At 36.9% G+C, this 18,315-nt stretch overlaps 1 long non-coding RNA gene across 1 annotated transcript; it reads right to left on the bottom strand.

The window, feature by feature from the left end:
- Window positions 1-3,472: 3,472 nt before the first annotated feature.
- Window positions 3,473-12,298, bottom strand: LOC128080107 (uncharacterized). Its single transcript, XR_008206489.1, has 3 exons — window positions 12,224-12,298; window positions 4,049-4,222; window positions 3,473-3,682 (listed from the first exon to the last, which is right to left on the bottom strand). It is a non-coding gene; the product is annotated as an uncharacterized LOC128080107 (long non-coding RNA).
- Window positions 12,299-18,315: the final 6,017 nt, after the last annotated feature.

Here is an 18,315-nt window from a genome sequence, read left to right as displayed (position 1 = left end):
AATATTTGAACAACTTGAGCAGGAGTGACAGAGGGATGCACCCTAGAATACTAATTGCCTTTGAACATTTATTACAAATTGGTCAGTTGTTTGGGAATTCATTTAGAAAGCATAAAAGATGGATGTTTAAGTTATTCATTAATAAGGATGGTGAGAAAGGAAGCTGGCTTCCACATTGAAGAGGTTTTTTTGCTAGTCTAAAAACCTAAAGTTGTACTTAAGTGCGGAACTTAGTGAATATAACCTAAAGAAGAATTTAGGAACATGCAAACTGCAAGAAAGGGCAGCCTGTATAAGAAAGAATAATTAAATTGTATGTAGATCCTGATCTTTGTGAAGGAACATTTGAAATGTAGTCATGTATGCATACACAAACATCCTGTAATTTAGATGCGCTAAGTACACTTTCATTCAGAAAACAAAGTCCGTATCAAATAGAAGCAAAGGCTAGAATTAAATAAGAAGAAAAACAAAAACTTGATATTGACAAAAGGGAAAAATTTTAAAGTTACTCAAATAATACAGGTCTTAAGTTAGCATTATTCTGTACAGTCTTGCAACTCTTTGGCAGCTACATACATTTTTGAAGATGCCAACATTAGATTCTTAGTCCTAAGGTCTTTTTGCAGTGCTCAGTGCAGATGAGCTGCGCTCTTTGCACTCTAATCTGACCAAAAAATTGTTCTAAATTTTCATTTCATTATAATCAGGCATCCAAAAAGCTCCAGCTGCTAGACAATGTAAGAGAGCATGGAATTCATAAAGCTGCAATTCTGTATTTGTGGTCTTGAAGAATTGAAAACCTGACCCAGGAGTATGTCAAAACAGGAAGCTGGAGGGATTTCTTTCTGTCACTGTGCCATATGTGCATGATTTCACATTTAGGAAAAGATCAGTGTCAAGACAATCCCCCTTCTGGAATGTGATTTTTCTAGTGCTTCTAATTTTTGTATATGAGAGAAGATGGGAAGAAATACTCTTTTAAAAGACAAAGGAAAATATAATGAAAACTTACTTAGCAGCAATAACTACAAACAAAAAGGTTATTTTAAAATCTGCAGGACTAAACAATCACTCCCACGATATAATGAAATCCAGAAAATATATTAAAAACCTAGAGAAGGAATTAGCTGTGAATGCAATGAAAGTTGAAGATGCCTTGAACACCTTAACAAATAGTTTCAAATCAAGAGAAACTTACTTTACTTAATGGAGGAAACATGCAATTATTTTCAGTTCTCTCCTTCCATTGGATTAAACAATAACAACAAAATTGCCATGGACTGTATTAAGTTGTTAGTGAATGACAAACTTCACTTACCTTAGATTTATTGACTCAGATCCCATATCCTTCTCTTTCTCCATAAAACTGGTAGGCCTACTCTGACAGTAGGCTGTGTTAGGCATTTGCATTATTACGCAGTTGCCTCTTTAAAGTTTTGTTTTCTTGCTGTTGGGAAAAATATTCATGCAAAGTCTTGCATCAGAGATAAGGCAGATTTTCCCTGTATCTGTTCACTACACACAGCATCATAGAAAATCAGCTGCTGGTGTATGTAATTACAGTCATGCACAATAGATATGCCACAACAACAATTTTGCTTGTTTCTTTACCATATTAATATGGGAGTCATTGGCAGTCAAGCAGAAGATATTTGTCTTGAATTGAAAAGAAAAGAGGTCATTTAGTAAAATCCATATACAAGAATTTAACAAAAGACCACTAAAGAAAAAAGTCTTTTAAGAAAAAAAAAACAACACTCATTAATTCAGAATTTATCTCACAAAGATGAAAGGATATTGCCAAATAAGATTGAAACACTGTTTAGCAATTAAACTTTACGTTTTTTAATATAATACTTTTAGGTACATAAAAAGCTTCGTAATAGATAAAAATAAACAATACTATTTATTATTACCTTCTCACAAAAATTAAAAATCAAAAAATAAATTTCTTCAAGCAAAATACATTTAGTTGAGTGAACTGATTTTTTTAATTAAACACTGTCCACTTTGGACAAGTAAAGACTGGTAGTTTCCTATCTTGGCTAAGTATCCACAAACCAGACCTTTGTAACAGAATGATCTGTCTTCCAAGAACTAGAACAGCAGTCTTCTCTATATGGGATAAATAACGGCTCCTCACATTCATTCACACTTGCTATTTTCAGTCAGAAATTCAGACTTTTCCCAACATCTTTAGATTTCAGTCAGAAGTACTACTGACAGATGTTGGATACATCACACAATTTCAGACCGCCTGGATTGTTAGTTACTGTTTGACAACTTCTAAGCCAAAACGTTCATCTGCTGATGGTATTTCAGATATGCATGAACAAGTTTTTCTGTCAACAACTCACTAACTCAAATCCTTATTTTTGTTTTTCACAAAGATCTTTGTGCTTTGTGGGAGTTTTCCTAACTTCTGCTATCTACTTGCTACCAAAGGATGTTGAGATGCACAAATCCAACTGCCATTACCTGATAGTTTCAGGGTCGTATTTTTTTTCTCCCCACTTCTTTGGCATTTTTTAATGTAAAGACTTGTAAACTTAGTGCTATTTTGTCCTCATTGTGTAATCATAACAGCTCTTCTCTTGAGCATTAAAAAATGCAATTTTATCTCCTCTCTGCTCTCCTCTGGCACAAGCGTACACAGATGTGCACACGCAAAACTATTTTGTTAAGGCTTACTACTGCCTGCATTGACACTTTTGGCAGAAGTGCATGCTAACAAACAGTCTGATAAGCAATGACTTGTGATTGCAGCAGCGGCATGTAAGGCAGTGACAGCTCTGAAGTATTAATTGAAAACATGCATTCAAAAGATCCAAACTTCCAAAAAAAGTGACAGTTGCTGTGTTGGCAGCAATTGACACAGTGCTACACTTATCATCAGAACAGGTTAAACAGCAGGATTTCCAGTTCATTAGACTTTTTTTTTTTTTTTTTTTTTTTTTCTTCCAAGCTCTCCAGTAAATAACCCTTTCTGTCAGTTGGCGACACGGAATATTTGCCCATTTCACTGCTAATAGCAAAAGCAAAAAGCACTTAAACATTTCCTGGACCTTGCCACAGGCTGTGTCAGCAGACCAAGACATTCAACTTCCTTCAGACCCCAACTATCCAAGTAATACTCTGTTGACAGAGCTTATTGATAGCAACGAGTGGGTCAAAATCCACCAAAGAACTACATCTTGCTCTTCGCCTTACTCTATTCAAGTATACATCATGTCCTCACGTTCTTCTCCTTTTACATTTCCCCAGTACAGCTTTGTCCAAAGTAGAAATCGCATACTGTTGCTGAAGCTACGCACTACTGCAAGCATCTAGGAAAGTATCTAGGGACTATCTGGTATCTATCTGAACCATCAAGCTTCAATTTTAGATCCTCTGGTTTCTTACAGACTACTCACACGCCACAGTTCTGGAACCCAGGCATGACAAAGTACCAAATATCAAGATTTTTTCTCACCTTTTTTTCCTCTGGGTCACCTTTCTCATCAGAGGGTCTGTCATGTGCAGGCCATGGAGATGGATCTGCCACTTGCATCACTCTTCTGATGTCAGAAACCTTCCTAGTTTGCACTCTGCATTGGCAGCAGAGCTTTTCATACTATGCGTTAGGCCCAACAATGGGGCTTGCTCTTCCTAATTTCCATTGGGTTTCAGTGCTTAAGCCCTGAAAAAAAAAAAAGAGCTGAAAATCATGGGTGGATGCTGCATGAAGTGTGAAATGAGCTGTGGTGCTGGAGATGGCTGGAAGGCCATCTTTTAAACCCAACTAGAAGTTGCTCGGAAGGTTTGCCAGACTCTCCGTGTAAGATACGCTTTCTCAGCTGCTTCAATTTTTCTTTTCACTTATGTATCTTCATCTGACTTCTGGTAAAAATGTGATTTTTTATTCCTAATGCAGCTCTGAGCTGCTCATCAGTCAGCAGTAGTTGTCAGCGCTAAAATTTGCACACATATAGCAATAGGAGAGAATGGAAGTTACAAGACCTATTTCTTTCCATCAAAAACCATTGTCAGTGCATCATTTGCACACCTTGGCTGGATTCTCATGGCCTGGAAAGGCTGTGTCACAGCTGTCATTAGCATGTTGGAGAACAAGCAGTGCTCACGTAAGCATTTTGACAAGCAGCCTATTCTGCAAACACCAATCAATTGCCTTCCCTGTTGTAATTCAGATTCCTCCAGTATTGGCAGCAGATACGTAATCCTGTAGATGAGGAATACAAATGGCTGCATAAGATGTAGTGTAATAAAAGAAAATAATAGTCGGTGTAAGAAGCATTCTCAGGTACTCTGTGCAGTCGCACTGGGGAAGCTAACTGAACAGACAGAAAGTCCCCTACCGTCTTTCACATGTGATAATGCAAATTGAATATGAGGCGTGCATCAATTTATCTTTTGAGAAAAACAAGGAAAGAAAGGTGTTAGTAATATTTCACCATAAACTGTCCAAAATCAAGCAGCACCAAAGCTAAGATGCATTCTCAATATCCAACAGACAGCCACATTTATGTATTTTAAGTGTTTAGTCTCAAGATTATTTCAATATTTGTATGAACTTTTGCGCCGTATATTTCGTTCAAAACACTACCTAAACTGTCTACAAGAATGGCATTAAATACAGGATCTGAAATCTTCCTTCATGCATTTCATGCTTCTGAATTATTGTCTCACCTTATTGTAGTAAATATGCACAAGAAGATGTCAAGAAATAATATACGGAGGCTAAGGAAACAAAACAGCGCCTACAGAGATGTTCAGTGCAATGGATTAAATGATCCAGAACAAGGCTGGCATATAGAATTTAACTCTGAAATAAGAATGTTCTATATATTATCCCCTCTGTCAAAATACTGTATTTTTCAAAGGAATCACAGCTCAAACTTAGAGATGAAAAAGAAGAGATGCTTCAATCCATTAAATTGTTGTTACTATGAAATTGAGGCATTATTATGAAAATGTTTGTAGTAGGTAGAGCTAATACTCTGTCCTTTGAAATTCTTTAATGTGGCTTTGAATGTAAAAGTCTGTAATCTGTACTAACTTGAATCCTTCTTTTTAAAAATACTTTCATAGGGGTCTCAATATTCCCTCAATAAATGGGAATTTTAGAGGCATAGACAGTGTGCAAAATTGTTTGTCACGCTAAGAAAATAACCGGTGCCAGGAAGCATAAGGACAGTGGACATGACCACCTCTGCTCTCAAAGAATTTGCATAGTTGCACAGTTTTGCTTGGGATAGGGAGTATTTTTCCAAATAAGTAGATGTGGTTCAAGAATTAACACAAGGTCAGGATTATCATCCATTTTCAAATTGGGGCAGTTATACCGCTCTGAAGGCTGCAAGTGTAAAAGCATAGACAAGAGCATTGCCAGACAATGAACCCCAATAAATATGCTAAAATAGGCATATTATCCAAGATGGGAAAAATGACGGAAAACAAGGGGAAGTTTAAAGCACAAGGTAACAACGCTTCCAGTAGTTGCAGGCTGCGAGCAGATCATCACAGAATAGTTACAGAATCACCAAGGCTGGAAAAGACCTGCAAGATCATCCAGTCCAACCATGCACCTATTACCAATAGTTCTCACTAAACCATATCCCTCAACACAAAATCCAAACATTCCTTGAACACCTCCAGGGTCGGTGACTCCACCACCACCCTGGGCAGCCCATTCCAGTACCTGACCACTCTTTCAGAAAAGTAGTATTTCCTAACATCCAGCCTAAATCTCTGTTGGCTCAGCTTGAAGCCATTCCCTCTAGTTCTATCACCAGTTACACGAGAGAAGAGGCTGACCCACAGCTCACTACAACCTCCCTACAGGTAGTTATAGAGAGTAATAAGGTCGCCCCTGATCCTCCTCTTCATCATTCTCAGAAAAATGAAATCCTATCTCCAGAATATGAAAGCTGTGTAAGAAGCTATTCTTTGTCATTTCCGTATGAATCAAAAGTCACCAAAATGTGCAGTGCCAATCAGCAGGACTATTTACATATTTGAATGTAAATTTGCTGAACAGAATAAGCCTGTAACAGGAAAAGATTAAATCACATATTCTGACAGTATTCATTATGAGAGTTGGATTGAAAACTTATATGTGCACATAGCAAAGGTATGTTACACACAGCTCACACTGAAATAGGGTTGCCTCCTTTTCCTTAGATTGTTAATACCATCAAATATTTGCATGTGAATTAAACATATTCCAATAACTATTCAATATGGTTCAAAATATCACTACCGCTTAGATGCATTAGTATTAACATCTGTATGCTAACAGCATAAAATTTTAGTTGGTTCCTCATGACCCATAGCAATGAAAGCGGTTTCCTTCGCCAGGGAAAAACACTTTCAATTTTCATCATTTGATGAAGTCCCACAGACTAAAACAACACACATTTGTTCTCTGCATTGAAGAGGCTTCAGATTACTATATTCAGATCCCAAAAGCATATCATTTGCTTTTAGCCACAGGAAGAGTCTCAGGCTATGCTGCAGATGTCCTTAGAAAATTCTGGGTAACAATACAGTTTCTGTCTGTAACTTCTAAGCCAAACTTGGTTCTCATTTACATGCATATGTGCACTTGCAAAGAAGAACACACCAATGTTTTCACAACTCAGTTTGTACATACCATTGTTTCCCAACAGATAAAATTTTCACTGGTTAAAATGAAGTATTATTGCCCGCAAGCTAAAGGTAGGAATTCAACCTATGAATCAAATGGTCATTTTTCTTCTTCTTTTTGATAGTACGTTTACTAGGCAGTTCCAAGATGTAATCTCAACTTTATGGCAGATGCCGCACAAATAATTTCAGCTGAATAATAGTAACTTCCTCCTAATTTTCAAGTCGGTTTAAACAATAAACAATATAATTAACTATATGCATATATGTATATGCATATATATATATATATATATACATACACACACATATATATAGATACACACACAGAAGGAATAGCCATTTATGCCAGATTCAATGCAATGCACTGAAATCTACAACGCATCGTTGAAAACAAAGCTGCTGTCTGATGCATATGAACGCAGGATAAGCGTGTAGATAATTTCATACCTACCTTACCAGAAACCATGCATAATCTCATCCTTTCATGGAGACATGAAGAAATGGGGCTGATACAAGGAAATCACTTGCTATTCTGGAGATCTCATTTGCAGTCACGTATTCAAATATATTTGCCCCCCCAAATAGGCCTTGATGGAGGTTAATATTCATGTATTCATATACCTTCTAAGATTAATATGCACACACAGGTGTCTTGAAAGTGCAGCACAGAGGCCCGTGGGCATGTTAAAGTCATAAGTATTTACCTGCTCAAATACGCACGCAAACCTGCTCCTACAGGATATTTCAAATGGAATGCATATATAAGACAAGTAGATACTTACAGGTTTCTTCAACTTGAACAAATCCACATACTAGTTTCTGATCTTAATTTTTGGTGTTATTTAAATAGCATATCAGACATTAGATCCACAGGGTTACTGAACAAGTTCTAATGAAAATGCCTATAACTTTTTTGCTTTTTGGCACCATAAGCAATGGACAACCATAAAATGTAGGTAGCATATTTATGAACTACAGAACTAGTGGAAAGTTTTCTTGATAAATCAGTTTTCCTCTGAAAAATACACATTTGACTAAATTATGTTTTGCAGAAACATATTGTTTCCAGAGCAATTCAACAAAACTGTCAAAACTTAATTTCAATTAGGTTGAAAATTTCATTTTTTACCACAGATAGGTAAAGCATTTTTAAGTGAGTTAACGTGGATTTCTACATCCACCTGTATAGCCCTAACATCTCAAGAGAACATATTCTTCTTACAATTGGGTTCAGGCTGCTCCTGGAGTGCACTGACAACGACTTTCTAGTTCAGGACAGATCCACCAGAGGTGCAACTTATCTGGACCTGGTGCTGATCAACACGGAAGAGTTTATTATAGAAGTTAATATCAGAGGCAGCCTGGGCTGCAGCGCCCTGGATGAGTTTGTGTTCTTAAGGAATGTGGGCCTGGCAAATATTGGAGGCAGGACCTTGAAATTCAGGAGAGCAACCTTCAGGTCAGTTAAGGAATTGCTGGATCAGATCCCCTGGGAAACCAGAGTGAATAAGAGAGGACCAGCTGTGCAAACTGAGGGGAATAAAGGAAAAACATAAGCAGTGGAAGTAGATATGGGTGGCCTGGAAAGAACGTAGGGATACTGTTTGGATGTGCAGCAACGGGATCAGGAAAGCTAAGATAAGGGATGTGAAAAACAAGGCTTTCTTTAGCTATATTAGGCAGAAGATAAATGCAAAGGAGAGTATATTTCCACTGATAACTGAAAAGGGAGAGCTGACCTCAAACATGGAGAAGCTCAGTTAATCAACACGTTGGGCTTGTTTAGCTTGGAGAAAGAAGATCCTGGGGACACCTCATTGTGGCCTACCAGAACTCAAAGGAAGCTTACAAGCAGGAGTGGGATTGACTTTTCACACTGTCTCACAGCGATAGGACAAGTGGGAATGGCTTTAAACTAACAGAGGAGATTTTGGTTAGATGTTAGAAGTAATTCATTGCTAAGGGAGCGATGAAGCCCTGGCAGTGCTGTCCAGAGCTGTGGGTGCCCCATCCCTGGAGAAGCCTGAGGGTAGGTTGGATAGGAACCGGGCAGCCTGAGCTGGTGGGGGGCAGCCCTGCCCACAGCTGCCGTTAGAACTGAATGATCTTTAGGGACCCTTCCAATCAAAGCCATTTTGTGATTCTACAATTCTGTGATCATCATGAAACTAAATGCTCTACTTTTAAGAATTATTGGTAATGGAGACCGTAATACTTGCATCAGAATTTAGGAAGTTTCTGCAGCGTAGACTTTTCATCCTGACGCATTTTATAAGTGGATTTATCTATAATAAATCTATGAAACAAATGCATGCAGAAACACATTTCTGAATTTATTACTTCATTTAGTTAAGCTTCAGTAAGGTTGCCGAGGTAAAGCTAATATCAGGACATGGCATATTGTACAGGCTTTCCAGATTTTTCTAAGCAATAAAAATAAATCATAGAAATGTTTCTTGCTGTGTTGTGAAGGCTTATGGGTAATTACCAGTGCGGCCATTCTCACAAACTGCAGTGTTTTAGGATTACTTCTATATTTCATATTTCTGTACCAACAGGCAGCAGCAATAAAAATGTGGAATCCAAAGAAAAATATAACAGTCCATAAAAAGAAATTGACATTATCAGTATTATTTGTGAAGCAGTCATACTTACGTGGAATTTTTCAAGTCTAAACTTGCTTTGGCTTCTTTTTTTTGTTGTAGTTGTTGTTGTTTTTTTGCTTTGTTCTGTTTTCATTTCTAAACATTATAGAGATCCAGCCTTCCAGATCTGCAACCTTCAGAGATCTTGTCACAGGACTGTGAATTTGGATCCAAACTACACAAAGAAAGATATAAATCCTATGTAGAAACCTCATTCCTACAACAATCCAGCAAAAAATTGAGACAGCTCTCTCTGTCTTGACCAAGCACCCATAAAGGAGAAGACTCTTTCTTTCTACATACCCATACAGAATCCTTTAATTTTTACCCTATTACCCCCCCCTTTTTGGAAAAAATAAAGACTTTTTAAACTTTCATAAGATGTCAAATTATGAAATCTTGCACTTCAATACAATGATAAATCAATCCAAGTTTTAAATAACGTCTGAAAATTTTTGAGCTGAAAACTTAAGCTCACTGTTAGAGGTTATCTTCATTTCTAATGCTATACTTATTTCAAGATGAACCAATAAGTTTTTCTGTTTGTATGCTGCTAAACAGTCATCATAATATGTGGTTGTACTTTTAAGATCAAGATTAGAACTATTTAAGGATATCCTATTTATCTTGCTATCCTTAGAGACGAAGTTATCAGAAGTTATGGATGTCTGCAAATTATCAAAAGAAAAATGTATGTAATGAGAATTACAGCAAAGACATGCAATGAGTAAGGAAAAGCAATTTAAATTCAATAGAAAAAAAATTAGATTCCATAATGAAAGATGCTGTCATATTATATGATGATACTTTATAATAAAATGACAATATGTTTTCATTACAGGAGTGATCTGGACTGGGAAGAAATGGAAAATGCTTAAGGAAAATACTGTATGAATGCAATGACTCACCAAGTTTCTTTTTGGATAAAGATATAAGCCAAACCTTTATGTAAAAACTGGCAGTTCTCTATTATTCTTTCAGAAGCGACATTAGATTTTAAAATTGATAAACTTACTCTTAGTTTCTACAGTCCCTTTTCAAAAACTAGGAGGATTATAAGGAATCACTTATGTTTGCTCATTGGTTTTTCAGACTCTATTACTTGTTGTGAATGGGAAAACAGAAAATTGATAGCAAATTCTCTGGGCATACTGGTGACAGGTTTAAGGTTGGACCAGATCATCTTACAGGTCTTTTCTAGCCTTAACATTTCTATGAATGAGTATTTATAAAAGGCTTACTCCTACTATGATCAAAGGGCACACAAGGCCTGTGTTACATACGGGGCTCAAATCCAAATGCAAACATCCTCTTGTAAACAGGAAATGTTGTCACTCATTTGAGCCACATTATCCTAGCATAAACACACTGTCTACAATAACTTAATGATATAGGCAAAATACATTTTTTTTTTTTTTTAATAACTCCAGTCCTTTTTGAAGAAATTGCTCTTAAAAAGCTTAAATAGATGTTTAAATAAATGTCTTAATAGTGCAAGCGAGGATCAAAGAAGTTATACATTTTACCTCACATTTTACAGCATCCATGCTGTAGCTATTATGGACAAGAAGAAAAGCCTGGCCCTTTGGAGAGAAGCCTGTGTATTATGTGTTTTTAAAGGCAATGCTCACTGAAGAAATTCCCAGAGGCAAGTCATCACAATACCTTGAAGTCTAGCTAACTTCAGATTATATTATCACTCTTCTCTTAGCTCAAGCTGATGAAAACCCCACAAATATTTATCTGTATGCAGAGAATACAGTTTTTTATGCTAATTATATTAGAAAAGTTTGCGTGTGAGCAGGCTAAGGAGAAACCTAAGAACCTTGCAGGCTTCTCAGCTGAGATGGTGTTCCAGATGAAGTTACAGAAAAGTCTGGAGTTAAAAGGGGGGAAAATGTGAAACAGGTACAAATATATATATATATATATATATATATTTCAGATCCCCAGGGACATGCTAATTTGTGTTTATTTAGGGCCTCGTGATTCAGCGAGAAAACACTTCTTTCAGAACGTAGCTGTATTTACCTGTTCCCCTCTATCTTCCCTCAGGGCAATAGAGAAATTAATCCTAAAGAAAGAGAGGAACGGCAACTATTGCTAAATAATGACTTAATCTTATTTGTAATTCCACTTTAAATCTTTATCACATTAATTGATATTCTGGATGTGTTCTCTGAAGGTAATGCCTCTTATTTTACTATGCTGGCTGATGGCGTCAGAGGAAAACGTTGGGATGGCCATACAAGCTGAATTATCCTACCCGTATTCCATTACATTTTATTGCTGTGCAACAGATGGAAGTAGAGGGGCAGTATGACAGAATACTGTCTAACACTGAAGTGTGTACGGAACCAAGGGATGCAACTGAATTCCCACATAAAGGAAAAAATGGCCCCAGCCAACACTTCCTGACTACTTAGGGAAACCAGAGAACAAACAATAGATGTGAGCACAGTGAGCAGTGGGCCATACACTTCACCAGGGGTGACAGTGACATGAAAGGTGAGCCACATTCTGGACAGCCATACAGATTTCCATGAGCACGGCACGTGGGCTCTTGTTCACCACAGGCAAAAACACACAGCTAATGGTAGTGACTGTATCTTGTACCTAAGAACTTGTTCTAATAGTGTCATTGCGGTCTTTCTATCTGTTGTAGTTTCCAGAAATAAATACAAAGAATTACTTTTAGAGTGACTTACACGGAATGTTAACAATACTGACAAGAAAAAATATCTATATTCTGTGGTCTTCCTAAGACAACAGGGTTTGCTAATAACTTTGCAATGTGAAATGTTATGGTCCATGTCATGCAGGAGGTACTCTGATTCAGGAAAATAAAATAAAACAAAATCAGCATAAGCCTGCAGCCTTAAAAAATGAGGTTTTATAAATAAACAAACAACAAAATAGTTTATTACCTTTCTCAGCAATTTGCAAACAAAAACTGCAGTTTGATCACAGATGTTGCGGGCACTGTTGAGGTACCAACCTGCTGAATTCACAGAAACAGTTTTAAGTTGTTTTAATCGCTAAGCAAAGTAGTCTGCAGATAAATAATTGGAGCCCTACCTCAAAGTTTAAGCAGAAGAACTAAAAGACATGGTCTGGGCTTTACTGCCTGCTGTGTTTCCTATTCATTTAAGGAACAAGAAGTGTAATTTGCTTCAGTATTTGTCTTTTTCAGTTACTGCTTTTTTATTTCACTGAAGCATAACTATGAAACTAAAATATGTGTTTAGTAACCTGATATGAAAAAAAAAAAATAAAAAAAAAAAATTCATGCTGCGATTATTTGTATGTTGTCAATGGGTTTATGGGCTGGTTCAGCCCAGTTCCATGACTAGTGGGGTGGAGGGATTTCACAAAATCTGCACCTCCAGAAGAAAGGGAACAGGGGACCCCAAAATAATTAAAAACAGTGGCAACGATCTGAGAAGAAACAAACTAACTTCCTAAATATAGTATCGGAATGCAAGATAACACACCATAATACAATATAATTAGAATTGAAACTAATGAATCAAATATAATTAGAGAGAGAGAATGTCTGAAAGGTGGATAGGACATACCACAGCGCTGAGGTGAGATGCGCAATCCAGTTGAGTGGCAGGGAGATGGGAGGAGAGCTGACAAAGAGCATCAGGTCACCTTGCCAGGAGTTATATCTCCTTTCTATGACCGCAAAGTCCCCTGGGGAATGTAGTTCATCATCTTTTCCAGGCAGGTACCCAGAACTTGAGCATTGACAGTTAAACTCCCAGCGCCCCACATGATGTTATGATGTGGAATATCAAAAACCAAAAATCACAAAATCATGACACCAGGTAGATATATCTAACAATTGTAAAACAAGTAGTTAATTGTGATTAATTTCTTGCGTAGTTTGAACGCATGAAGTTAAAGTAAATTCTAAAGTTTGTCTCAGGATTTTATGCTGATAAACTACCTTAAAGTTCTGCAACTCAATCACATTTGTTGTTCAAATAAACAATGGTATTTAGCTCACAATTATAAATTACATTGTACACTGTTGCATTGTTATCCTAGATTTCCTGTGTGACAAGAATTAATGTGAGTCATTTAAAAGCTGTTCTTTGTATAAAATATCAGAGAGGGACCCCTAAAGCAGTACCTTAATTTGAGTGTTAAGTTACGTTCAATGCAGGAGACCCATAAGTATCTAAAATAACATAATTTCATCTCTCTCCAATGTTACATTCTTATATATTAAAATGAAAGCCTAGAGAGGCATCTAAAATAAACAGCTGGGTAACTTTTACACTTTTTTTTGCTAATGGTATATGGAGCATCAGGAGGGAAGCGAGGAAAGACCTTGCTCCCTATATTTTAATAAAGATGTTAAAGTTTTCCCCAGTGTAAAAGTGAACAGTCATCTAGTTTAGAAGGTCAACTTCCTGCAATAAAATAAATTCACATTATTAAAATATTTTGGAATTTCTTTATTAAAAAGAAGATAAATCTGTTAATTTTTACAACACTTTACATCATGAGATGACAGCTACCAATACCAATAAACTTTGCAGATACTGACTTGAGAAATTATGGACGTGGACATAGACGGCTGGTTGGTTTTCAGTGTAATCACATCAGCTAATCTAAAACCATATGTTGAACCATAAAAAGCTCACTTGACTTCATACATTACTAATCCGTGCTGTGTTACTAAAGGTTTTGTTTTGCTTCTTGCAGTGAAAGGGCTCAGAACTGCTGAATGTAATTTATGAAGATGAAGCGTCTTTTAAATTTCACCTCATGATCTAGAGCTGGTGATGAGAAAGAAATATGGAGGCTCCACAATTCTTGAGAACCTATAAAACACTGTTCCTACTTTAACATTGATCAATTTTTACCTACTACTACAAGGCTTCAAGCAATCAATTATTACCCAGTACAGTGAGAGACACAGAGCTGTACCAGATAAACCAGAAATCAATTTTACTGTCTTGTGGCTGATTTCTAAATATGTATCTCCTTACCACACCTAAAAACAAATGAAGCTAGACTATAATTATTGTTATAGTAATTATTCATTACAGACACAGCAGAATTTACTAATTACTTCAAAGGAAGTTAAAAACTCAAAATCAGATAACTTTTTTTGTTGAGATCTAAATGTACTGTTCTTTTATTATCGTCTCCTAAATAAACAGAAAAATCTTTTATTTTTTCTTTCCCAGAGTATTGTAATGAATCTAAGAGATATTTCTCATAGTGAAGAGTCTCATGGCTGTTATTATGTCACCATTTTGGACTTCTCTCACCATACAGAAAATATTTTTCCAGCATAAGGCTGCAGTATATAGCAGTTACAATCGTAATTATTAGCATTTTAATGGAATACAGAATGAAACCTTACATGAAATTCAAAGCAAATGCTGAGTGCTGAGCTTTTTAAGAGACAGCAAAATGAAAATATAGACTTGCTTCCACGCCAGCCTCTTCCTGTGGATTTTTGTACCTGAGTCTGACTCTACCTGACATCAGCTGAAATGCTGTGAGCAAATTTGGAGATTATATAACTTTCAAGACATGTTATTTTTATTCCTTCCCTGTAATTAATGTGGAACAGCAGTGAACAAGTTTTAGTGAAATTTTTCACTCCAGAATCACAGAAAGACACAGAAGGGACCTCTGGGAGTCATCTGGTCCAACCCCTCTTCAGTTTAGATTTGATCGCCCACACACAGACAGCTTCTGAGTATCTCCAAGGGTGGAGACTCCACAGCCTCTCTAGACAGCCTCATCCAGGCCTCAGTCACTGTCACATTCTGAAATCTGGCCTTCTATTTTATTGTTAGTATTTTTAAACACCCTCACTTCAGCTATTTGTACACACTGATGAGATTCACCCTATGAACATTTTCTTGTCCAGTTCAGACCCAGCTCCAGAACAATTGACAACTCAGTTTCTTCATTAGCCTTGCCTCACCAGTGCTGAGGAGCTAGCAAGAACCTCCTCCCCTTAATCTGTTGGCAGTGCTCCTTCCAGTGCAGCCCAGGATGTCTTTTTTTTTAATTGCAAGAGTGCATGCCACGTGATGGTCAACTTGATCCCAACAAGGACACTGACAACCTTTTCTGCAAAGCTGCTTTCCAGCTAGGTGCACTTGTTCTTGGAGATTTTTCCACCTTCAGTACAGAACTTCACAGTTCTTCTTGTTGAACTGCATGTGGGTCCTGTCAACCCACCTCTCTAGTCTGTTGAGGTCCCTTTGTACAATAGCACAACCCTCTGGGCATACCTGTTATGGCTCTCATTTTTTGGGTCATCGGCAGACTCGAGAGGGTATACAGCTCAACTATCTGTACAAGTGAATTTTTGGACACTCTTGTCCCTTCAGCTACACCACTAATTGCTGGCCTCTAACTATATTTCATGACACCAATTGCCACTTTCCTGGTCATTCAGACAGCTTTCAGTCCACCTCGCAGTCTGCTCATCCAGTCTGTAACTCCTCAGCTTCTTTATAATTGCACAGGATACAATGTCAAAAGCTAGGTAGAAAATGCATAAGCCCACAGGTCTCCTCTCATCTAAGAAGCCAGTCCTTTCATTGTTAATGGTTACAAAGGAATAGCTTCTATGTAAGCTGCATATAGAAAAACAAAATGTAGAATATATACAATGTTTCACAGCATTTTCCACAGCTTTTATGAATGTTGAAATCAAAATGTCCAAGAAATAGATATCACCCCATATGATATTTCTCCTTTGCCTAAAAATTTTAGTAATATTAATTTAAATAGTATAAACCAAATTTCACAAAGCCTGGGAAAGTAATAGATTTCTTTAAAAGCCTGTGAAATACCACCTATTTTTGATAGTTTTCCTTTTAATTCTTCTTGTTTCTCATCAGCTGAGTCTGAATACTTTCTAAAGGGCAATGATGCTACCAGGTATAATGACAGCAAAGGACATCAGTGGCAAAGACCCTTTACAACAGCTTGAAACATTTTCCATGGGAATGAGTCACAGGTTCAAAGCCACAGGGCTCTGAACCAGCTTCTTATATAAACTAGGACATGCTCTAATATTTAAGTCTGTCATATCAGGAGATTCATTGCTACTACAGGGTCATTATCTACTCCAGTAATCTCATAAAGCACATGTTGTTTACCTGCAAATATTCTTACAGTGCTTTCCAGTGGGGACAATGCTGCATTTACCTTTTTCACAAGCTGAGCCATTTGCCTATCAGCAATAATTCATCTGTATGTTCTTTCTACTCAGCTTACGCATAAAAAAAAAAAAAAAAAAAAAAGCTCCTCTGGTCTCACTTGTACAGCTGTGTTTTGAAACTTTGCCATCGTATTCCAAAATAAACTTATTTTTCTTTGTACAATTTGACTTATGGAAACTTTATTAAATAACTAAAATACAGAGACAGAGTAAAGGCCTATTTATTTCTACTCTTCCACATGCACAGAGAAATGGCTTAAAGAGCTTTATATTCTTTGTTCTTTATTGGACTTCATTAAAGTTTAAATTAAATGCTAGGGATTTGTATTTTCATATATAAAATTTATTTTTCCTCCTAGAGGGGCGCATATACTCTATCAAATATCACACCATATGAAAAATAACATCTTTCAGCAAGCATAAAACCCACAGTGCCTATATGGCTATAGCTGTGTTGTAGTTAGACTACATTATTGCCTACTACTACCTGAACGCAGCCACTAATGCTCAGTTTCAGTGTAAATAAAGCTGACAACACTTGTGACCACATTTTCCAGCCTGGTTACTTTTGTGAAGGGACTGCATCCTTGAGTACAGAACATAATGTGGAGATATACAAATATATTTGTGCAAGATTGATAATTTTACACAAGGTTTAATATCATTCTGAAATCTTCATTTGTGGGGGAAGCTCTTGTAAGAGTTTCATGTTTTTTCCTCTTTTGAGTGGTTTACATAGTACACATGCTGATTCTAGACTTTACTAAAACGCATAACACTGAGTTAAAAGGAAAAGCTTACACAATAAAAGTTGGAAGCGAAGCTAGCCACGCAGGGTATTTTAGTGCTTATTTTGTTATAAATGTCAATAGATCAATCTATTCTTTAAAGTGATCTAGCATTAAATAGTAAAGCAACCAAGCAAACTGTAGAATTATCACAGCCTCTGGTCAAAAAACAAATGGACAAAATAGACACACTATTAATAGCATCAATCAATCAGTCTTCATTACACTTGTTTGTCCTGATTTGCTTTCAGTACATTTTATCCATTCTAAATTAGCTGCTCAGTTTTCCAAATGTCACTGTGGTCTCACTCCAAGGCAGCAGCTGCCTGAGGTGCAGGCTACTACCGAGCTTGGTGTTTTGCAGAACAATTAATAAGGCTTTCCCAGAACAGACCTCGTGCTAAGGCAGCTGAAGAACAGCAGGTTAAACTGACTATTACTGACAACTCCAGTTAGAGACTTTTTTGTGCCTGCCTCTGAGCACAGTGCCAGTCTTCCCAAATGTATGAAAGATGTTATTTTATGGTGGTTTGTCATAGTAGTCATAATTCATTTTGAAGACTTCTAGAACGAGATAAACATTTTCAAGTCCTCACACCATGTTTTTGAGCTGCGCTTAATTAACTGAAATACTTAATCAACTGAAAATACTGAAAATATACACAATTAAAACCAGTGTCAGTGACAAAGCGGGAAGTGCCTTAATGACATTCCCTTTACACAAATAGGCACAACTGAGACTAGGATTTGAGGCTGAATCCTACTATGAAGTTCTAGCTTTTGTACTGAATTCAGGCATCCTGTTCCTATACGCAGTCTCAATAAAAGCCCGGGCTACTTGTATGTTTTAGGGCTACCACAGGTGAAGCAGATGTGCATACCATCCTAACCTTCTGCTGTACTGCTGTCAGATTACAGATGAACAATTTCATAGAAGCCAAAAATAAAACTAAGATGTGAAAAATAACTACAATGGCAAAATTTCACTGAATCTCAGGATTAATTTAAGTTATATGTTTTT

The sequence above is a fragment of the Tympanuchus pallidicinctus genome, unplaced genomic scaffold (genome assembly GCF_026119805.1).
Source record: "Tympanuchus pallidicinctus isolate F22 unplaced genomic scaffold, pur_lepc_1.0 scaffold1, whole genome shotgun sequence".
In the NCBI taxonomy this organism is placed as follows: domain Eukaryota; kingdom Metazoa; phylum Chordata; class Aves; order Galliformes; family Phasianidae; genus Tympanuchus; species Tympanuchus pallidicinctus.
Note: the sequence above shows the minus strand (reverse complement) of the source record. Positions and strands in the feature narration are given on the sequence as shown.